We start from the raw sequence: 24,101 nt of genomic DNA on the forward strand, positions 1-24,101 counted from the left end.
GGAGCGGAACCCCAGCCTCTCAGTCTGCCGGCCTCAAGCCACAAGTCTTTCCCGGGCTATCAGCTTCAACCCAACCAACATGGCCCAATTTTTCACAAACCTTAACTCCATCATGGGACGGTATGGGTTCCAGCTTGAGGCTATATGGAACATGGACGAGACGAGCACCGTCACAGTCCAACTCCAGACAGGATTGTTGCAGCCAGAGGGAAAAAGGAGGTGGGGGCCATGACGTCAGCCGAGAGGGGGACATTGGTGATGCAGGCAATGACCGTGAATGCCCTCGGCAACAGTACCCCACCCCATTTCATCTTCCAAAAATATTTTGATCATTTCGTCCAAGATGGTCCCCCAGGCTGCATGGGCACTGCAAATGGCAGAGGGTGGATGCAGGAGGGGGATTTTGTGGCGTTCCTGCACCACTTTGCCAAACATTCTAATGCCTCCCAACAGGCCCCCCAACTCTTACTACTGGACAACCATTCATCCCACCTCTCTCTCCAAGGGATCGAATTCTGCAGGGCAAATGGGATTGTCCTGCTCTCATTCCCCCCTCACTGCAGCCACAAACTTCAGTCCCTGGACCAAAGCGTCTATGGCCCGCTTAAAAGGTCCACCAACAGCACCATGGACTGCTGGCTGAAGATGCAACCTGTGAAGACTGTCACCATCTACGACATCCCCAGAATCGTTCAGATGGCTCTCCCAGTGGCTGCAACCCCAGCAAATATCATGTCCTGGTTTCGGTGCACCGGCATCTGGCCACTGAACCCCAATGTCTTCACAGAGGTGGACTTCTCACCTGCTTATGTGACGGACCGTCCTACCCCCACCGTCACAGGGGAGCCAGCATCATCAGGGGAGCCCTAGCCCTAGCTAGTGCTCGGTTACTACCCAGCTCCGCGAGCCACCAATACATACTGTATTGTCTTTGATAGCTGTTCGCTAAATGGGTGACAAATATTATCTTTTTGCTTGGATCTTTTGACCAGTGTTCCGTGCCAGGCAGTGCATATTTCAAGCCAAAATTGGCGCAGATCCAGCACTGAGTACATGCTATCTGGGTAGCCTGCTTAAAATATGAAAGTGAACAAGACTTCTCTTTCATCCACTCATCTCTAGCTAGCTAATGCATTTAAGTTGCTTCATTCAAACTCCCTTTCTATACCCAAAAAAGGTACCTAGCGGTTGCTAAAACATGCAAGTAGGCTATGTGTACCTCAAAGGCAGGCTTTGCTAACTCGATTCAGCTAAGCTATCACCAGAAACAAGTTAGCGAGCCGTTCCTCATTTAAAATTGCTCCAGCTATCATCCAGCTAACGTTTGCTGCAGCACACACCCCTGCTTACAACTTAGCTACAAGAGAGGCTAGTACAGGCAACTTAAATGAGGAACGACTCAGCTAACTTGCTGGTGTTAGTTTTGTTTACTTCCACATTTTAAGTACGCAACCCAGATAGCGACTCCAGGCTGGATCTGCACCAATTCTGGCCCGAAGTCAGCACTGCTGGCCCACAATCTGTGCAGAACACTGGTCCAAAGATCTAAATAAAAATATAAAATTATTTATTTAACATTATTAAACATTATAAAAGATAATGTTATTAGCAAAGAAAATACAGTATGTAGCAGTGGCTAGAGGAGGTAGCTAGCAACCGAGGGAAAGAGTGTGTGAATGTTTTGTAGACGGTAGCTTAGCTAGCCATAAAACATCTTGTGCTATATGTTCTGGATGTCACAGTTTCCAGTACTGTAATCATTGGGCCTAATTTCAATTCAGTTCTGAAGTGATAGATGGATTTCACCTATATATTAGCTAGTATTCTTTTTTTAAGAGGAGCATATTCGTGTTGATGGGATCATTTTGTGCAATATGAAATTGGAAGAATTGATACACTGAATTTGTTTACTTCTGTCCACGTACCGTGAGAAATAGTCAGAATTACGTGAAATAAAGTCAGAATAAAGCAAACATTTTTTTCTGTGGCAGAAATGGGCTTCCTACACAGCAGCAATCTGAAAATAGTTTCTCTATTTATAAACCTGAAAACAACTTGTCAGCTTGAAAATCCTCAGACCATATGACCTTCATACTCTCTCATCAACCAATGATCCTCTGTAGTTTTAAAAACTGTGTTTTAAAACCATTAATTTAAACGAGGTCGTGAAGGGAGTGAATGGGAACCGGAAAACTGAGAGGTACCATGCTGCCTTAACAGTCAACAGCGGAATCTGATGTTGCTAGTATTCATGCTAGTGTAAGAGTCTACTGTATTATCGACTGGGTGTGCGCAATAGACAGCAAAACGTAAACACATTTGCAACTGTATATAAAATTGGCAAAATATAATTTACAATCTTTATCTAGTTATGTAGAAATGTTCCTGTTATCCTCCAGAGGTTATTTTTTCAGTACTTTTCAGTAACTTTCACAGATTTTTTTCTGTGCGGCAAATATGTCAGAAGTATAGAATAAGAATAAATATGATACAGTCCAGGACAGAATTAACATTTTAACAGTTAAATTGTTTATTCAGAATATTAAAGATATAAACATAAATAAATAACTATTTTACATATTAACAGTATTGCATTGTCTTCCAGACAGTAAATGGATAAAAGGCCACAAAAGCAAAGTAAATAGAAAAGTGCTATGTACAATATTCACAGTAGTTTGTACAGTACACAGTACAATGAGGTTTTGTTCCTAAAAAAATATAAAATAAAATGAATACAAAAAACAAAAACAAAAAAACAAATAACCATTTAGCTTTTGACTGGTCACTTATGTGACTGGTGGGCAAAAAAGTATTTGTGTGTGGGGGGATTGGCTCCATATATGAAGATATTTTTTTTTGCATTTTTATAAACTTTAGCCATAACTTCAGGGTCCAAACTTAACTTTTTGGCTTACCTGCCAAGGTGGCTGGTAGATGAAAAAATTTACAGGCCAGACAGATTTTTTACCAGCCAAAAATAATAAATTGCTTTTTACTATTGCTATTATTACTATTTAGCATGTCATCTTGGTCTCATATGTGATTCATAATCAATATTATAGTAGTGTGCAGTAATAATAGTAGTAACATTAACTGTATGCAGAAATATTAATTCAACTGTTTCAACACTCGTGTAATACATCTGAATGAATAAATTCAGTGGTATTCGCCTTTAAGTGCAAGAAGGATCATTTATTAAGTTTATTTATTGAGTTTGAGAATATAACAATCATATCACATTTGCCAAGTCAAGACTTAAAGTTGCAATCTCGAAGATTTCTGTTTCATTCTCTTTGGCGGTACCAATGGCGAAAAGCAGTAATTGCAGGTGTGTTTTTGGACCTCACTTCCCAGAGTTCCAACCGGATCCAACCAGTGTCGCCTGTGTGACGTCAGTCAGTTGGCACCTGGGCCACGCCAACTATAACACTTACTATTTACTGAATAAAAAATGGTTGTTACAAAAGTAACCTTATGTACACACTCATTCATTGTCCTAACATTAGGCTAACTTAAGCTGCCTTTACACTGCCAAGCTGGGTTAAAATGCTGTAGCGGACCTGGGGTAGAATTAGTGATGATCAATTTCCACAGATGTTCTTTATCCACCTTTTGCCCGGTATGAACATCTTTACACTGCAGAGAAGAATTTGCGGGATTTGCTGCGGCTCGTACAATTATGTATCTCGTGCACACTAAACAGTCTTTCTCGTGAATGATTGGTGTGTGATATTTTTCAAACAACTGCCTTGCAAAATGTTACTGCTGGTGTTTCTGGTTTGGCTAGCAAACTGTTCGAGAATAAAGCAGAGATGGGTGTTAAATTAGCAATCAGAACAAGAATAATAAAACAAAAACAAAGGCGATTTCATCAAAAAAGGGCAAGGCTGAAGGACCATATGAGGAAGCGTAATAAAATAATAACGCTAATCCATACTGCTGTATTCTTTTATTTAGTTTTCTCCGGTTTGACATTTTACACTGAAATCAGACCTGGCTCTGCTCCACCTATACCCCTGGTTAATGCTCTGTGTAAAGACGGCTTTATTCCGATTGTGATAATATATTGATGAACTTGATGCCAATGTAAATAACGGTAACGTTAAAGCTAATTCAGATCAATGATTCGCAACAAGACAAAACGGGTTTAGAATGTTGCAGAGAAAATGGCAGCAGTGTGAACTGGTTAGGTGCAGAGCGTCTGAAGCTTTTATATGGTCTATGGTCAGAAGCCATTGCCTGCCCTGGGGTCTCAAAAGACCCACCTTGTCAAATTGCCAAGTGCAGTTAGGACATTTACAATCAGACGTCTTGGAATTTTGCAAGTTGCATCCAGTCTCGTTGCGAATCATTGATCTGAACTGACCTTTAGTTAGCTACATTGCAACGTTGCAACAAGGTAGCATTGCATTCGAGAGACGTTTTGCGAGGTCGGTACCAGTCGGTAGCATTAGCTAGCATTTTTTCTAATTGTTAGCTGACATTAAATTGTGTTAATTACATTAGCTAGCTAGCTAACGCAATGTTACCTGATATGAGAGATGGATACTGTGCGCAACGTTGTCTAAACTAATGTTGCCTTTCTTGACATGGTCCGGTAGCTAGCGTTAGCTGTGCAATTAGCTATGTAATTTAGTAACGTTGCATTGTCATCAAATTTAATACGAAATCTACATCAACAAATAATATGACCTCTCATGTTACACAAGAACTTTTTAGGGTTCCATAACTTTCTCTGTTATTGTAGCAGACACCGGAAAAAACAGTACGCCGCTCACACACAAGTGAGTTGAAGAGCGAGCCTGTTGCGTTAGCTTCGCCTACTCTCTCTGGCGGACCAACCACTGATGGGTGATGGAAAACGCGTCACTAACTATGTGCCGCTTGTGATTTTTTCCCGGGAATGTCGCCACAGACACCCAGTTCTTTAATCATAAATTATTATATTAATAATAATAATATAAATATATATAATAATAGGCTCAATCACCATTGTGTTACCTAATTCGGCGATAGATATCAACCATCTCTTCGAGATTATTACTTTAAGTTTTTTGTTGATAGATGCTACAGCCAGTAGTACTCTTTAATATTACCAACCAAAGAGCACGTTCTTCACCATGTAAATTTCGTTTCATTGTATATGTTTCACTGATATCATTTAACGTTATAGTCGAGGACATTGTTTTTGTCCATATGGTTAGTTTAAAATTTAGTGCCAGAAGACAACCATAACAATCTTTTTTTCTTATTCACCTTAATTTATTTCAAAATTTGATGTTGAAAACATAGTTGAAAACTGTCTAATGACGTGGTTGTTATGATATCCTGAATGCGTTTCCCTTAGCTAACGTTATATGATAGCTACGTTAAGCTATGATAGAATGATAGCTTAAATGTTAGCTAGCTCGCTAATTATTGGACCCACCCAGTCTAGAGCTGACTTTTTGTGACCGTTTTTCCACCATTTCTACTGCAACATTGCATTGTTTTGTCGTGTCCACAGCGACAGTCCACAGCTCATCAAAAGATGAATCGCTGCTACATCCTTGTAGTGTGTGTTGAAGTGCCTCAACTAGGTCTACAGCCTTAGCTAAATCAAGAGAAGGTGCCTGAAGCATGTCTGAGAGCAACTTTGCTTCCCCAAGAATTTTCTTGAAGATGACAAGAAGACCAATAAAGGTGAGGTCTATTTGTGTAAGTAAGCCCCGTGCGTCTACAGATCTTTCCCCACTGTTCTCAGAATCTAGCTTGTGTAGTACACGTAATACAGCAGGTAGTCTGTCCATGAGGTTTCTACAAGCCTGGTACCTACATGCCCACCTAGTGTCACAGAGTCTCTGTAGTTCCCTGGGTGCACCTTGATGCGTGTCTTTTTGCACTGAGAGCCATTTCTGGTGCACGTAGGAGCCTGAAATGTACACATACAACTCCTACAGTAGAGAAAAGAAGCATTCAGCCTCAGGAACTGAGCTCACTGAGTCAACTAGGACAAGGTTGAGACAATGTGCATTACATAAAATGCATGTTTGGCCTCTGTCTTAACCCTAGCTGCCACTCCAGAGTGTTTCCCAGACATTACAGATGCTCCATCATAATTTTATCCAACCAGATTAGATTTGTACTCGAGCCCATACCTTTCCCCTTTCCTCTACTTTTTTTTTTGGTATGCTGTATTTATGGTATCTAGCATGGAGGAATCTATCAAAATCGTCTTTTTATGTTCACTCCACGCATACATGGCATTGACATGGTTTTCAGATTTTTCATGTGCCTTAAACCCCCCATCTTTATACATTGCCTTTTTCCAATTAGTGTGTCCCTGCTGTGATGTGAATAAAGTTTCAGGAAGTACCAGGAAGGGCAAATTGTCTGAATGGAAAACAGTAAGCAGAGTCCTGGCTTTGGGAATATTCCAGTCATTGGTTTTGTGCATACCATGTGTCGTTGAAGGCCCTCTTCTGGTCACCTTGCATTGTTCTGGGGAACAGCGTTAAGTGCGGCTGTGCTGGCCCTGTTGCCCAAGACTGTGAAATATCTGCAAATAAAAAATGATCCAAGTTCAGCACTTAGGGCGTAATACTTTAACATATGGTTGTCATGTGGCAATGCATTCAGCATCATAAAGACCTTTTCACACCAGGTCTGATAATGCAGTTAGAACTTGACCATTAAGATTAGTATCCCACTGAAATATGTCAATAGATAATCATTACCGGTGTTTGTTACAGCTAAGTTTGAATGCTGTCAAATATAATATTAGGGAGGAAAGTACCATGGGGTCCACGTGAAATGGGACGCATTGAGGTGCTGGGAGCCTCCTCTCTGTCACTCTGTCGTCTTCAGGATATGACTGTTCACCCCCAGTTAAAGTGTATACAGACACAATGGATTATTCTATTAAAGCATCAACAAGTTGGATATTATTAGTTACATGAGTGTCAAACTTTTAGCTACGCCTTTTTTGAACGTGTTTATGCACAGGTGAGATATTGTGGCGTTTTGCTTTGTAAAATAGCAAAGGAGAGGAACATTTTGATCATTGTGAGTGTAAATTACATCTTTTGGTGATTGTTCAAAATCAGGCTATAACATGGAACTGGCAGAACTAAACATACCATAATGTGCTGGTGGGGCAGCAGATGATGGATGCTCATCATCACTGTCTGAATGCTTCGTTCGGAGTAAAGTGCCTGAAGAGAAAGTTAAAATTTCATGCAAGTATTTTATCAATGTGGGAGTTAACATCAAAGTAAAAAAAAATGCAGCAATTGTTTTATTATTATTTTTTTTTTACTTTGATGTTAACTCCCGCATTGATTACATTAGTGACATTTTCATGACCATATGAAATGGTTCAGTACGATTTTGGTATTATATGCTGGACTACCGTTTTAGGTTAGACTTTACATTTGATGTTCAGGGCTTAAAGACTATTGTATCCAGGATGTGATGTTTTAGCTACAAACTTCACGACTCCCTGTAAACTAGGCATACCTTGAGTTTCTGACAATTCAGTGGACACTGATGGGTGCTGCTGTTCATCGCTGCCATCACTGACATGCCTGTCTGACTGCCTTGTTACACTTGTACTGGTACTGGTTCCTGCTTCTGCTGACTCTGTACTTTTTGTTTTCTTCAGTGCGAAGTAACTTTGTATGTCTTGAGACATTTTCATTGTACCTGTTCTGTCCCTAGGTCCCTGCCCCTGAATAAATAATAATGCAATTATCTCAATGACTTGCTCAAGTCATAACAAATACTGTCCTTACTCAGCTATGATTTACAGCAGGCTAGTAAGAATATTTGAATTAGCTAGCTGAAAGCACAGTTCAAACAACATTACAGTATATTCAAGGCTTCAACTAAACTTATACCAAACACAGTCCAGTTATAAAGTTACGTCAGGGCAAACTAACTTTTTTGTCTACTGGCCACAGTGGCTGGTGGACTCCAAAATCTACCAGCCACTTGTACTGTTGCATTTTAATCGGGTGATCAATAATAGGTGCTCTCACTCAACGCAAATAAAAACTCTACAAAATTAAATGAAGTGAAAATTTACTCACTGTCCCTCGAGAAAGCTATGGGTAAGTCTGTTGGTCATTCTCCTAAAAGGACTAGCAACTTTTGTTCATTAGTCAGGGAGGGAAATTTGTTTTGGAATTTTGATATTTTATTAAAATATGTTTTTCTAATGTGTGAATATTTTTTGAAATGCAGAAGGAAGTGCATCCTTGTTTCTACCTCCCCTGTGTAGCAATTTCCACTTTTGTGTTCCTCTCTGGATAAGCATGCTTTTTTGTGTTTTCCTTTTTCAATTGCTTCAGTGTGGTCACTGAGGCTGTACTTGGTTAGGATTTGTCTCTGCTTTATCTCTGACAGTGGAGAGCTACGTTATATTCTTGATTTATGAGCAAATAGCACTTAAATATGATTTGTGTTTTTGTTTGATTATTCCGATGTTTCAGATCAGCATCTTTTTTATTATTATTTGATTTTCTCTCATTTCTGATTGTAAAACAGGGCCTGTCTGACTTAAATCAGTGTTAGGTATTAGTTGGTTAGTAAGTCTCATGACTTTTTGGGGTTTAGATCTTGAATTTTCAGTGCTTGAAACTGCAGTGTGTCTTGAGGACTTGATTTGAGATGATTATAATCAATGGGTATCAGCCAATTCTGCTCTGCATGTATTGGGTGTTTTTCTTTGGATACTTAGTTTAGTTGTAATGACTGAGTGGGCCCCATACTTTACTTCCATATAAGGAAATTTTGGTTCGAAATTGGCTCGAATTTTATGCCAAATACTGATTGTCTATTTTGTGAAATTTTCCTTTAATTGCATAATAGGCTCTACAGGTCTACTGTTAATTAAATAAATGAAATAATAATTTGAAAAATGTTTTTTGTCTCAGTTTCCCTTTGTCTAATATTATATTTTGTCTGTAGATCTGAAACCATTCAGCATGACAAATACCCAATAATGCAGGAGATCAGGAAAGGGGCAGATACTTTTTCATGGCTCTGTATCTATGGCTGTTTTAAAAAAAATATTTTCTCATAATGGCTTTCCTCATAAAAGCTGTCTTATACATACACTAAGGAAGACATGGAACACCCCTGACTCATCAAAAACACCTGTGAAGCCATTTGTCACAAACGTCATGGTGCCTTGAAATGGGGGGACTATGTATACAAAGTTATATCATTTCTACAAGGTGTAACCAACGTCTATAAAAATATCCTTAAATACAAGGTGAGAATATGCACTTAATCACATGTGTATTGTTTGATTACAAACAATATAGAGCCAAACCAAGGAAATATTTGTCTTTGTTCCAAACATTATGGAGCTTACTGTATTATGACCTGATTAATCTGCATAGTTTGGTGGGCTCAGACTGTTGTTTTCTGTTCTACATTCTTTTTAGATATACATGTATCTGACTGTGGTCTGGTACTGGTGTCTGTGATCTGACGGCGAGTGCACTAATATAAGAAGGGTCCATGTCAGTGATTACAGTCAACTACACTAGTCCCGCTATGTGGTCCTCCCTAAAGAGTCCCCTTTGACCTAGGGAGCAACAGAGATGCACTAACTCTTCCCCAGATTTGTTTACAATACGGTCAGGATTATTTCTGGAATTCAAATCTTCGAACAAGAGGACATTACCCTGTACCTGGTAATGTATGACCTTTACAGAGATTGTAATAAAGTGATGACTCCAAGAGGGGAAGTGTAGGCTGCACATATGTTTAGGTCATTATCACATTTTATAATATCTTTAACTTAAGCCAGATGTGTGTTTTTGCCCTTTTCAGTAGTTCTAATTGGGTTGACAAGTAATCTCTATACCATATGTTATTCCTGTCTGAATCTTCTGCCTTGTCTTACATTTTTCTTTTTAGGGATGGCAGTAAGATTTTTGCTAAGCCTGGAGGACTGAGTATCAGTCCCATCTTGGCACCATGTCTCTAACAATATTGCAATGTCTTGGCCTGAAATCGATGAGATGGGTTTGTGGTCTTTGGTCCAAAGAGTTTATGCTCTTTGCTCCAAAAGCCAATGAGTACATACCCTGGATATTCCATGAACTGATTGAGAGAGATTTCATTAGTATTTGATTACATGGATTTCTGTACAGTGACAAGCAGAAGTATGATCACATTTACATTCAGTATGTTCAAGTAATTAACAAAACATGCTTTTTTCTTTTCAACTGAGAACCTTACAGATGAGCTGTTGCAACTGTTTCACCTCTCCAATGTCTGAACGGTTTGACACTACTTGCGCATAGGTAGGTTGCCTCTCATGGGGTAGGATGGCTTTGGTTTTGCCGTGCTGTGTTCCTGTGTAGGGCTTATCTCCGCTGGGCTGGGCTCTGCAAGGTGGGGTTCTGTTCTCCCTTGACGGGTATGGTGTGTGCTGAGGTCTGTGGTGGAGTTGTGCTGTTCCTCTAATAGGTTGTGGGGCTGAAGGACTTACATTGGCTGTTGCCTCTCTCTGGTTTTCTGCAAACATCCATATGCTGTCCCGGTCCAAGTGGACATGATCATACCAGTGCTTGTGTGTCAGAGTCGGGTGATGGCGATGTTTATTTTGGTCAGCTATGTGCACTTTGTGGTCATTTGCCTGTTTATTTTGGTGATCATGTCAAAGGGGAAGTCGGTCCGTGGCAGCAATGTGGAGAAGGTGATTTTGGACTTGGGTAACTCACTGTGTGCTTTTCTGGCCAACTTAACCACTGCTTTGGATACCTTCCGTCCCTGGTGATGCAGGTCATTCTGCCTGCGTGGATAATGATGTTGTCAGGGTCTCCCAGGTGGTCATGGATGAGGAGTTGGCATGCGCCGTCCATGTGGGGCACTAGAAATGACCAACTCTGTGATGTGAGTACAGCTGTCTGTGGTTAAGGAATTTAGCATTGGAATCAATCAGGATCGTAGTTGTAGGGGGCTGTTTACAGCGTGTTGGTCTCTGTTCCTCTGAAGCTGGCTGTGTAGTGGCCGGGAGAGGGGCTGTGTGTGAGGCTGGAGGAGCAGTGGTGTCCTTCGTGTCCAGATCGATCTGTGGCTCTGCCTGGCTGCTGGTCTGTGTCTGTGAGCCTGTGTCACTGGTCTGTGTCTGTGGCTGTGAGGGGGACTGCTCCGCTGCCAGAGGTCACATTGAGCAGCTGCTCCCTCAGACTGAGTATGTGTGTATCCTTCTGCTTCAGCTCATCTCTCACTTTTAAACAGTTCATGTCTGAGAGCCTCGTTTGCTTTATGAAGCTCACTCACATTTTCACTGACCAATTGGTTTCCTCTTTAAACAGTTCCTTGTAATCATTTAGCTGTTGAATGGAGTCCCTCCCTGAGAGTTTGTTTTCTTTGAATTCTTTTATTTTCACTTCTAGACTGAAGACGCACTCCTGAATGCGCAGTGGTGTCCTGGGTGTCTGAGGGCTGCAGTGGGCTCTGTGTGTGCTAGAGCAGGCTGGCAGAGGAGCCAAACAGGGCAGCAGATGCTGTTTTACTGTTCTTTTTCCCATTAGAAAAAGTTTTCAGTCTATCAAAGTTTCTTTCAAACTAATCTAGTTTGGTTTCTGGTCCCTGAACCATTACAGTGCCAGTATTGCAGAAATTAATGTTAAATTTAGGTTCAATGTCCATATATACCTGCCGAATTGATTTGTTGCCAATCATTTTCATTTGACTGTATTCTTCATGGACAGCAGAATGCCTCTCTCTCTCTCTCTCTCTCTCTCTCTCTCTCTCTCTCTCTCTCTCTCTCTCTCTCTCTCTCTCTCTCTCTCTCTCTCTCTCTCTCTCTCTCTCTCTCTCTCTCTCTCTCTCTCTCTCTCTCTCTCTCTCTCTCTCTCTCTCTCTCTCTCTCTCTCTCTCTCTCTCTCTCTCTCTCTCTCTCTCTCTCTCTCTCTCTCTCTCTCTCTCTCTCTCTCTCCCTCCCTCTCCCTCTCACTCACAAAGATGAACCTTCCTGCAACAGTACAGCTGCTAACTGCTATAGGACCTGGAGAGGGAATCACCATTCGCTCTCACAAGTGGGATTGTAGTAGTGGGGATGTCTTGCTTTACAAGCAGGCCACATTAAATAGGGTGCTCATTGCACTTCCGTTTGGCCCCTTGCAGTTACAAAAGGGCAAGTTTAACCCTTTACAGTCCTGCGTTATTGAAACAGGCTTGCTGGTTGAATTTGTTTACTATGCATGGTGTAAGGCTGAGGCCCTGGTGACTAGTAATGGATTTTAATAGTGGGCTGGAGCCCAGCACTTAATGGTAGTGTTTTGTCAATAATCACATTGTTCATAATGTTGTTCATCTTTCAGCCTCTTGAATGTCCAGGCTAATCTAATAATCTGAGTAGAATGGGTTAAACCGTGAACATGCTCTGCTCTTTTTCTCTGCCTCTGGCGGCTTTTATTTCAGGGAACAATGGCTACAACATTATCAGTAGTGGCCATGTGTGCTCATCGCTCTGGAAGAGTCTTGTATGTGCAAGTAATTTCTCTTATGAACAAACCCTTACTCTTACTCTGGCCTTTCAAGCGCTAGTCCCTTAGCAATCACTGTCCTCTCTCCCCTGCCACAGACTCAGCCCTTTATGGACAAAACCTTGTACAACACCGTGGGGGTGGTTTGCCTTTTGAGAGAGAATTAGTGCCAGGCAAAGGAAAAGACTGTTATATGTTATTCTTGTCAGGAAAATATACAGCAACGATTTTAAAAAACAATTACAGACCACAAAATAAAAAATACTGTACATATTTGTTCCTTCTGTATATAAAACTCACCAGTGATGTTTCTCATTAATGAAATATGATAACTTATGATACGCATTAGAGCAGGAAAGCAGGATCAGTGTTTGTAACTTACATTTCTTACTTTATAAGGTCAAGTTGGAAATTTATGGAATTGTCAAGTTGACCTTAATAATTTAATTTTGAAGCTATTATATTTATATATACCGAGGTGAAAAGTAGGTAATTTGGAAGTGCACTTAGGCAGATTAAGGGTATATGTACCTCAATAAAACTTAATTGTCTTCGATTCAATTAAACAAACTTTAAGTCTCTTTCAGACAAGAAACCAGGAAAACATGTGGTGCCACCATTTATTTAATACAATCCACCCTTAAAAGACTTTGGACAGTTTTTTACATGCTAATTAAAAAGCTGCCCCAAGTATTACATATCAGTTTTATCAGAAGTCTGGAAACCAAAATCTACCAAAAAAATCTACTTCTATGAGTTAGATAATCATAAATAGCAGTTCAAAGCAAAAAATGTCATTTACGTTTTATGAAAAAAAAAAAATTTTGTAATGTATTTCCAAAAGTACATGTCTCACCACAATGAAAACACCCTGCAATGTAAGTCCAGGGTGTATGTACACCAAATATCATGTCAATTGAACTTGATGATAGAATGTTGATAGAAATATGTTCTTATTCCAAAAGCACAATTGAAATATATATATATATATATATATATATATATATATACACTTTGAAAGAAAACGAAATATAAACCCGCTATCCCTGCTATCTGCATGCACGTTTACCGTATTATTTATTTAGACATTGGCCGACTACAGCATAATTTGCGTCTTTTGTTTATATTCAATTCAATATTAGTAATATTAGTAAAGCTGTAGACACAAGAAAGTTTGTTACATTATGGTAGCAACGGAACGATCCGGATTATATATATATTTACCGTCATTGTTTTATTATACCAGCATGTTTTCGCGCGTTTGCAGAGAAACGCAAATACTATCAATAAAAATGGTTTAGCAATTTCTCTGCATAATGACAGATTCAAAGACTAAACGAACTCGCCTGATATTGTCTTCAAATGGATCCATGCCAAAGAAAAGTAATTATTCATCCTCTCAAACTAACAAACTTTAGCATGAACAACGGCACTGTCCGGGCGTGATTTGTTAACATAGTTAAAGCACTACAGATTGCACCTGAATGGTTAAAGATACATGCCACGCAACGTTCAGACCCTCCCCTTGATGGTAAATAAAGAAAACTGAATCAGCTTTGGAAATTATGGAGATTTTCGTTGACGACGAATTGTAGTGAATTATGACGCCAAAAGGAGTCATCCGGGTTCATGCAGTTAAATAGTGAGTTTGCCTTTAGCAAAAAATATGTTTTTCAGTCTCCAACTTACTATCCTCACTGTTTAATTGCAATTGATAAAATATAATCAAATTAATAACAAATAAAAATAACAGTGAATAGAGAAACAGTGCACTCCATTTGTACAATATTTTAGGTATGAAGCTATTATACATCCATCCATTATCTATACCTGCGTATCCTGGGCAGGTTCGCGGGGGGTGCTGGAGCCTATCCCAGCCTGCATTGGGCAAGAGGCAGGAATACACCCGGGAAAGGCCGCCAATCTATCGCAGGGCACACACCATTCACTGATTACATTAACCATGTAATCAACTTATATAACTGATCAATTTCTGTATATGTATAATAGCTGTTGTTAATAGCGTGTCCGTGTGGTTTTCATCCGGGTACTCCGGTTTCCTCCCACAGTCCAAAAACATGCAGGTAGGCCGATTGGGGACCCTGAAATTGCCCATAGGTATGAGTGTGTGAGGGAGTAGTGTGTGTGCCCTGCAATAGATTGGCGGCCTGTCCAGGGTGTATTCCTGCCTCTCCCCCAATGCAAGCTGGGATAGGCTCCAGAGCCCCCTGTGACCCTGCTCAGGATAAGCGGGTATAGATAATGGATGGATGGATGGATGGATGGATATATAGTGAGCACCATAATGTTTCGGACAAGTACACAGCCAAATCAAAAAATTCCATTATAATACATACACAGACAGTCTTCTTCTTCTTCTTCTTTTGGCTGTTCCCGTTAGGGAACCGCCACAGCAGATCAGATCCGCATATTTGATTCGGCATATGTTTTTACGCCGGATGCCCCTCCTGACGCAACCCTCCCCATTTATCCGGGCTTGGGACTGGCACTAGGAATGCACTGGCTTGCGCATCCCCAGTGGCTGGGTTGAATACATACACAGACAGTACATTTTTTTTTTCTTTAAACTTTAGGTTGAGAAGTCCATTAATTTTTGTGCATTTATTGAATAACAAACCAAAGTAAAAACATTATTTTTCAATTTATACCTACAATAACAGAAAAAAAAGATTCATTTTGCTTGAAAATAATCTTAGACACAACTTTCCTCAATAACAAAATTATTGGAAGTCTATCCCATCACTTTGTAAAGAGGGAGGTTGGGGGGTAGTTAAATTGACTGAAATCGTACCTACTTTTTTTTTTAAACCACAGGTAGCCTAATACCATAGGTCTGTAGTGTAAGTAAAACAGGCAATAAAGTTGCAAGAAATATGAAGGAGACTCCAACCTCCTAAGAAGGAGTTAAGCTCAGGTTTGCGGGGCGCAGTAAACATGTTGAGGCAAGGTTATTCCCAGTGTGAAATTATAAGAAGCTTCAGATGTCCAGGGGCAGTGTTCAGTACACACACAGCAGGGTCCAGTTGATGGGCAGTAATGTTAACAGGAGAACACCAGGAAGATCAAGAGGCAGAAGTACAAATATCTTGTGCTGTCTAGCAAAGAAACAGTCATATTCTTGTGACCACAGGTGGCCTAATACCACAGCAACCAAGGGCCGGTTGCGCCAGCTGTGCATAAGTAAGAACTAGGCCTAGTTGTAATGTAAATCTCTACTAAGCTACAACTTAACATTGGGGGGCACATTTGCTCCCCAGCCCCTAACCCTGGCCGAACGCACAATAAATATTGTGTTTGGTGGAAAAGTTCATTGGTTCCCCCAGAGCCAGCTATGGGTATTAAAGATGCAGACACATGCTAGACTCATCCATTCTCACCTGCAAGAGTTGGCTTTGTTGTTCTTTTATTGTCCTCTATCTATTTGAAATATCTTGTTGTGAGCAATAGGCATAGAATAGACAACCTCAAGAGGGCACCATATTGAAAGGTTCATGTTTAATCAACTTAATGAAACCATATTTAACTTTCTGATGTACAATTGTGTATATGATGCGAACTGCCAAATCAGCCACTGGTCCAATCTGTCAGCAAACATTACAGAAGGCATTCCAGTTTCAGAAAGGTCTATCAATAGCTAGATTTATAACGGAACCTAAAAAGGTTAGGGTAAGGATGCCCCCCACGCCCCTTTTTGGGGGGTGGGGGGCATCCTTCAAATCTGATTACTGTTTGTCTTTCTCCTTAAAAAATCCATCACGTCCTTTGTAGTCTCCCCTTGCTCCCGGCCCCAGCCTTTTGGTCCACTGAACTTACCTGGGTCCCACAATTTTCCCGTCTGTTGAGATGAGTGGTATCAATGTACATTTTTTTTTACATTAGCTAGCTAGTTCATTAAAAAAATCACTGATCTTCACAACATGGATACACAGAAAGGAATGTAAAGGTGGGGCTGAAAAGCTGAGAGATAAGAAATTGAAGTCTCTTGAAGCAGATGCAGATTCATTAAATGAAGAAGTTATTTATTTGGCGCCATTGGTAACACAAGTGCCAGCAGCAGCACCATTGCAGATGCAGGGCCCAGTAATGAATTGCCTGTTAGTGAGCCTAGTGCACTGAAATTGACAGCAGAGAGGAGAGTGTGATTTTGGATTCAGGACCACAGCCCACAGAACCCAGTGACAACACCAGTTCAACTAGTCAAGGTAATGCAGCTGAAGTGGTAAGGCAAAATATGATACCACGGATAAGATAAGCTAGGTTTGGCTAGTGCATTTAGCTAACTTAAACTATCCACCACTGTAGCCTACAGTAGAACTTTGTTCTTGCAGAAGGATGCAATGAATGAACAAAACATACTTGACTAGAATTATAAATGTTGTATTTTTTAAACACAATTCGAACACAATTGTCCAGTTGGAATTAGCCGCAGTGTTTCCCCTACCATTATCTTGGCTGGATGGCCTATTCTATGACTTACTACTCACCATTATTTTCACTAGCAAATTACTTTTACTATTTCTTTTGCAGACCACTAAGATAGTTCCAGAGATTTGTTCCACCTTGCTGCCAGTGAAATTTATGATCTTCCCATTTAAAACCAGCTTCCTCCGAAGAGCAACATGTTCTCCTTGTGAGTAGCGTTTATGCATCTATTTTACTTGAGGCTTCAGATGAAGGGATTTTGTTCAATAATCACTTATATGCCTTTTCTTTCAGTCCCTTTCACAGGATCTTCTATCTGTTCCTGAGAGGACTGCCTGTTATATGTGACCTACCTTGCTGCCAGTACCAATATCTGCTCTTTCCCCCTCAAATTTCCCCTTGTGGGACAATGAAGAATTGAATAAAACTTTTAGCCTGCCTTCTAAGAGCAACATGTTCCCCTTGTTAGTGAGTTCTCTAGGCTAACATCCGTTTTACACAAGGGTTCTATAAAGGAATATTGTTCATTTATCACTTATTATGGCTTGAATCAATCACTGTTCTCCAAAGTAATGATATATTGTTCCTTTCAGTTGTGAAATCTATTGAAGTACTTTGTTCTTGTTTTTGAAAAGTGTGGCAGAGTGGGCTGTATGGCTAGTGATGTATTGCTGAGCAAGTTTTGGAGAACTTATCTGAGTCAAAATTCCAGGGCCATTTTGTATTCATAGTCTATCCTGGGTTGGTACCTACTGCACAATTTTAATGGGGTGATTTTTTAAAGGTTGGGCTCCATTAAAATGATATTTGCTTGGTTCAGTTCATGGACTTTTTGACTGCGTTCCTGTGTAAGGTGATTTACAGAAGTGTGCCTGAAGGAAAACAGTCTCTGTTTACTGTGCTTACAGGGAGTCAGCAGGGTCTGATAAATAGACAGTGCTCAGTTGCAAAACCTCCTACTGGATCAGCTTTATGTAAAACTCAAGTTCTCCATAATACACTGTAATCGTGTTTTGTATTGTTGGAAAGCCAATGTCATGTGAAACAAGTTGGTGTCTTTGGTGGTGGGGTGCTGATTAAAGATCTTGATACCTATGGGTCAGCACCCAGCCAGATATGACATTTAACTTGGCGTGGCATGCTTATATAGATAGCACAAGCAAGATCATTACTGTTATCTTTGTGTCTTTTGTATTTGATGATTTGATGTTTTTCTTTGATCTTTGAAAATAGAGAGGAAAAGGTGCAATGGTTCAGTGAGACTCATTAATACAACCTATAAAAAGTTTTGTAGTTTCAAAATGGTGAAACATGGTGTATAACATGTATGCAAAACCCTCATGTATAAAAGTACCTTTAAATAAAAGGTGAGGATGTGCACTTTAACCACATGTGGATTGTTTCATTACAAATCAAAAATTTTGGAGTACAAAATTAAGACAAAGAGTCAAATTCAGAAAAAATATGGCTTTGTCTCTAATGTTACAGAGCTTATATATGTGTGTGTGTCATTAGGTACACCTGTTCAACTGCAAACTGCACGCGTTAACGCTAACATCTAATCAGCCAATCACGTGGCAGCAACTCAATGTTTTTAACCATGTAGACATGGTCAAGACGATCTGCTGAAGTTCAAACCAAGCATCAGAATGGGGAAGAAAGGTGACTTTGAACGAGGCATGGTTGTTGGTGCCAGACGGGCTGGTTTCAGTATTTCAGAAAATGCTGATCTACTCTCTAGTCTCTAGGGTTTACAGAGAATGGTCCGAAAAAGAGAAAATATCCAGTGAGCGGCAGTTCTCTGGGCGAAAATGCCTTGTTGATGGCAGAGGTCAGAGGAAAATGGCCAGACTCGTTCGAGCTGATAGAAAGGCAACAGTAACTCAAATAGCCACTCGTTACAACTGAGGTATGCAGAAGAGCGCACCATGTCAAACCTTGAAGCAGATCGGCTACAGCAGCAGAAGACCACACCGGGTGCCATTCTTGTCACCTAATGAAGTGGCCGGTGAGTGTGTATATATATATATATATATATATGTGAGTGTGTGTGTGTGTGTGTGTACTAATATTGACTGAATCCAGGCCAATCCCCTGTCCTAATAACAGCATTTTGTATGCACTTGATTTGCACACATTGTCTTAGTTGAGGCAGTTGAAAAGCCTTGAATTTAAACACTATGGGGAAAACATTTGTTCCTCCAGATAATATTAACTTTTACTCTTTGGCAGTCTTTTCTTGAACTTCATTTCTCTTTCAGGAGAATAAAAATTCCACCAGTTAGATCACTGCATGACAACCAATCTCAAACTCTGTGAAAAGCAGGAAGTAATGCATATTCCAAGAAAGGGATAATCTCTTTTTGTAATGAGCAAATATCATACAGCAATGGACACTTTCCTTGAGTTTTTTTTTATAACTAAAAACCCAGAATTTCCACAGTGCCCAAGAAAGACAATCCTGACATCTATCCTGTAAGCCCTCCAAATTCTCCCCATTTTTAGCATTTTAGGGCACACACAACATTCACTCACCATTCACTCACACACTCATACCTATGGGAAATTAGCCTACCTGCATGTCTTTGGACTGTGGGAGGAAACTACATGTAAAGGTAATTTTTATTGTGCATGTGTACATTTGTCGCATCACACCCTATTTCAAATTTTCGTTCATCAGTGTAATTTTGGAATTTAGATGCTCATCTACCCTTCATTTCATTCACATTTTATTGTTCAGTTTACCCTGTCTGTCTTGCAGACAAGAGGTGAATGTAATTTGTAATCACAATAACATGCTCACTATCTATTTTTTTAAACACCCAATAAATGAATAAACTACTTTCAGACAATTGTGAATCCAAAATATTCTGAATTATGGTAAAACATTTTTTACTGTGAAACATTATTGGGAAAAATAAAAATAAAGCTACAGGTACATCGGTGCTTGTCCTTCCATGACTGCTGGTTTACTGCTTGGGTTTTGTCTGTGACCCTGCCCGACTTACTGCAGGTTGTTTACAGCCATGGTCATATATCATACTTGGGCCTGGCTGCTGTCCTCTGTCACACAGGAGGCATTGTGCTCCAGTCATGGCCCAGCACGTCAAGGTGACCAGGGCTCCTCCCACCCACCTGGCTCCAGATACAGGGGGCAGGAAGCCCGAGGATATATTTGGCCTGTGGCAGCCATGTACCGGGTTGGATTTCAGTCAACTTCATGTCAAAGTCAGGGCCCGCCTAATCCCTGCATGATGTCTGGAACAGCAGGTGGTGTGGGCCAGTTAGAACTAGCTGTTGTCTACCCGCTTCCACCACTGCCCTCGCCCCCTGACCCCCACAATGGGTCTGGCCTTTCCCGGCTCTTCAGCTACCCAATCGTTTGACATCAGAGTGGAAACTTGGGTGAGCATGGTGCTCATACACGGTACAATACGTTCACACATTCACACAAAATCCGCCGCTGCTTTTGCGCATTAGTGTGGGGATCAGCGCTGAGTTGCATAAACAGCTCGAAAGAAAAATAGTCGGCCATGTCTCTTAGGACAAACACTTACCACTTATAATCAAAGAACATGACTCCTTTCTACCAAAGTCAATAAAAAAGAAACCATGATTAAGTGGTGTCTTTTGACATCTTCTCTCGCACCCATTCTAGCCATAATTATAGGCACCTAGAGCTGTCAAGCATTTTGTGCATGCTAGGATGTTAAGTAGTGGATGCACCACTTCAGGGATCTGCACCCGGGGTAGGCACAGGAGGTGGCGCCTACCTCGTAAAAATTCAGCTGAAATAAAAAATATAATATTAGTTCTGCATGATGGTTCATTAAAGTTTATTTCACACTGCATATTCTGCATGATGTAAACATTTTTGGTCATAAAAATATAATAATCAACACTTGTGTACAGGGCCGGCCCCAGGATTTTGGTGGCCCTAAACAAATCTGTTCGAGCAGGGGGGGTGGGGTGGGGGGTGGTCGCTTGGTAAAATCCTTCTTACATTACATTGTTATGAAATGTTCTGTTGCCATTCCATTTAAAATGTATACCGCTAGTTCCGCGATTGGGGATGAATAACGTAATGACGAAAATAACGTTATTTACCTTAGATAAACATTGGATCGTGTGCCCCCCCCCCTTGTGGTCGTGTGCCCTAAACAACCGCATAGAGCGTTTATGCCATGGGCCGGTCCTGCTTGTGTACGCTGATGAGTTTGAGTGGTGTTTTTGAAACTGTGTATGTTGTGTGCTTTTTCAACTTTTTCTGTGGGATTTTAGCATGTATTAATATTTGCTGGGTACTGAAAGTAGTTAAAGTTACCTTGTCTTACCTGACTGTATGTCTCTGGGCCACATTTATGTATTAGCCTCTGCTTTTATATACTTACTCTCCCTCATTTACCCAAGTGTGTCCATTGTTGTGCATAGTTTGGTTGGTCTTTTTTCATTTCTCTATACTGAACACAACATTTGATTGTGCTGTCACTGGGGAGTCATTTGCAATGTCATTATGGAGTATGTTTAAAAAGAAACAACCCCAAGGACAGAACCCTCTGAATAAGGATGATTAGTGCCAAGTTTGGTTTTCATAAGGACTTTGGAAATACTTTACAAATCTTATAATTGGTATTTCTGGAGGACACCAACCGTCTAGAAAGTTCCACCAGTAAAATCATTCCCTATTGTCTGTCCCCCCAAGCTTAGGAGAAGCAAACTGAATCACAGGATGCAATCTCCAGAGGCTTAGATGAGACTTGATATTGTGTCAAGTTAAAAAAAGGCAGCATTGTTGTATCACATTTTTAACAGGTAACTGAGTAAACATTTCCTCATTACATTGTTGTATTGTTGTAATAACCAGCTCCCTCAGACTAATGTTTGGTTGCAAGTACCTGTAATTATATTATAATTGTGCAATCTGATTTCGATCAGAGTACTGAGCCAGTAATCTTAGCTTATTAAGAATTTTCAAACATTCATTTAAACTTCTTATTTTAACTATTTTCCTCTGCTCTCTGAAATCCTGAGAATGCACCTTGTCTCTTGACACAGACTGCACTCTTGATGACTCATGGTGACTCTACAGTCCCACAGCCTGAGCACTGTTTACAAGATCTTAGCTGCAGTAAATTTCACCCAGACCCCAACCCTTGCCCTCATAGATCTTTTTATGGAATCTCTGTTAATGCCTCTGATATATGCCACTGTTCTTTGGATTTTCCATCTTGGAACAACAGCTGAGTGTCATAAACCTGGTGTCCGGTGGATTGCAAAATGAATTATTTACTGTGTATTTTAATAGTGGGCTTCTGGAGTATCTTCTGAAAAGAGAGATTTTGCCAGTCCTACAGGTATGTGAGTGTTTCAGTAAAGACAGCAGGCATTCTAAAAAGAACAGGAACGAATCTCCAGGAGGTGGTTTGATTTTTTCTTTTGTGCATCCAGTATCAGCAATACAAATAAAGGCAAGTGAATCTATACGTATTCTACATAGTAATAGTATGGTTTGGTCAGTTTTATTCAGAACAAAATTCAACAACCAACAACATCTGTGGCAACGACTACCATTAGTGTACGACCATTAAAAAAGGTTAATTGGTGTTATGGGTTAGTAACATGCTAAACTATATTATGTGATTGGTCCATTTCATCAGTCTCATAAGAATTAGGTTTTAACAGGGCAAAGCTATAAGTTCAGGGAATTTGGCTGTTTCCAACCAACAGACATACAGAAAAAACAAAAAACAACGATAACCAACAGTAAAATGATCCAATCAGATAGTTTTACGCTAACCTATTGATTGATGTCTAAATAAAATGCAGTTCAATACTTAACTTATTTTGTGGACGGTGGCATGCTAACTTTATCTCGATGGTCAGGTGAGATGTGGGTTGGGATGCGCAGCAAACAGTACATCTGGTAAGGTTAGACAAATGTCTTTACCATAAGAGCAAAGTAGGTCAAATTGGGTGAGTTTATATGGCCAAAAGTCACTGATGAAGAAACCCCATGTGAGCTCCTTCAGTCTGGGTTGGTGGATGGTTTTTGGGCACCTGGGCATTTGATTGCCCATTGTATTGGAGCCGTCAATCAAACATGGATGAATCAACCATTTACCATTACTTTTGTGTTTATGCTTGCTAAATCAGGTTCCCCTTTCCTTCTCAAAGGGGATGTTCCCACACAAACTGGCACCTAATTGATCAAGCAGAGTTCATTGCAAGGTCATAGGAGGAAGGGACACATTATGCATTGGTTGATCAGGAATGTTATTTCCTGGTTTGACTGACATACCACCTTGATGTGAATCAGAAGAATGCTCAGTCCAGTGACAGTTCACCAATGTTGCTGTGTATCCTTATATAAAACATGAATGAAACTGAGGATCAGCTGGTCATGACCAAAATAGTCTTGAAACAAAATAATTGGATAACTGCTAAACCCCACTAACACAAAGATACTACCATGGTTTAGACTGACACAATGACCTTGTAATGGCATGCTTGAGACAGGATTATTATGTGTGTATTATTGTTTTAATCAGCACTGTGGCAGGGCTCGATTTGTGGGAGAGATTCAGGGAAATCGGAAGACCATGCCTACTGGCTAAGTAGGCACACGCACCACCAATGGAGTGCATCACCAATTAGATGAGGTATTTAAAGTGTGCTCTCTTCCCAGTAGGGGTCTTCCCAGTAGAGAGAGCACAAAGTGGCAGCAGAAAGTGCCTTGGCTAAAAAACAGCTGGAAAGCTTCCTTATTGTGCTATTATGTTCTGGTTATTTTATTATGTTTTTTGAGTTTGTTATTTTAGACCTGGAAGCCGTGGTGGGGAAACGAGAAGAATTTAGTTTGGTTTAATTACTTTGTAAACAGACTCTCTCTCGCTCACCCCAAAATAAACGCTGGTGAAAACCGAATCTTTTCAGGAACTCCTTGTGTCCAGCTCCTCTGTCCACCAAAGGGGTGTGTCAAGGCGTGTGACAAGCACCTTTTTTGAACTGCTGCTGTTATATTGCATTAGATAATGTATGATTCCTGCCATGTTTTGTGTGCATGTCAAGGGGGATCATTGCTAAAGAATGATACTGTGGCAATTGAGCAGTGTACAATAATTTGATATAAAACACCAGGCTGAATTAGTGGGTATCATTGCTGAAGTG

At 40.3% G+C, this 24,101-nt stretch overlaps 1 long non-coding RNA gene across 1 annotated transcript; it reads left to right on the plus strand.

Annotated features, from left to right (window-relative positions):
- Positions 1-5,550: 5,550 nt before the first annotated feature.
- Positions 5,551-17,422, plus strand: LOC118219556. The gene is made up of 3 exons (XR_004763795.1): positions 5,551-5,682; positions 17,040-17,142; positions 17,229-17,422. It is a non-coding gene; the product is annotated as an uncharacterized LOC118219556 (long non-coding RNA).
- The last annotated feature ends 6,679 nt before the right edge of the window (positions 17,423-24,101 follow it).

This window comes from Anguilla anguilla, chromosome 2 (assembly GCF_013347855.1).
Source record: "Anguilla anguilla isolate fAngAng1 chromosome 2, fAngAng1.pri, whole genome shotgun sequence".
NCBI lineage: Eukaryota > Metazoa > Chordata > Actinopteri > Anguilliformes > Anguillidae > Anguilla > Anguilla anguilla.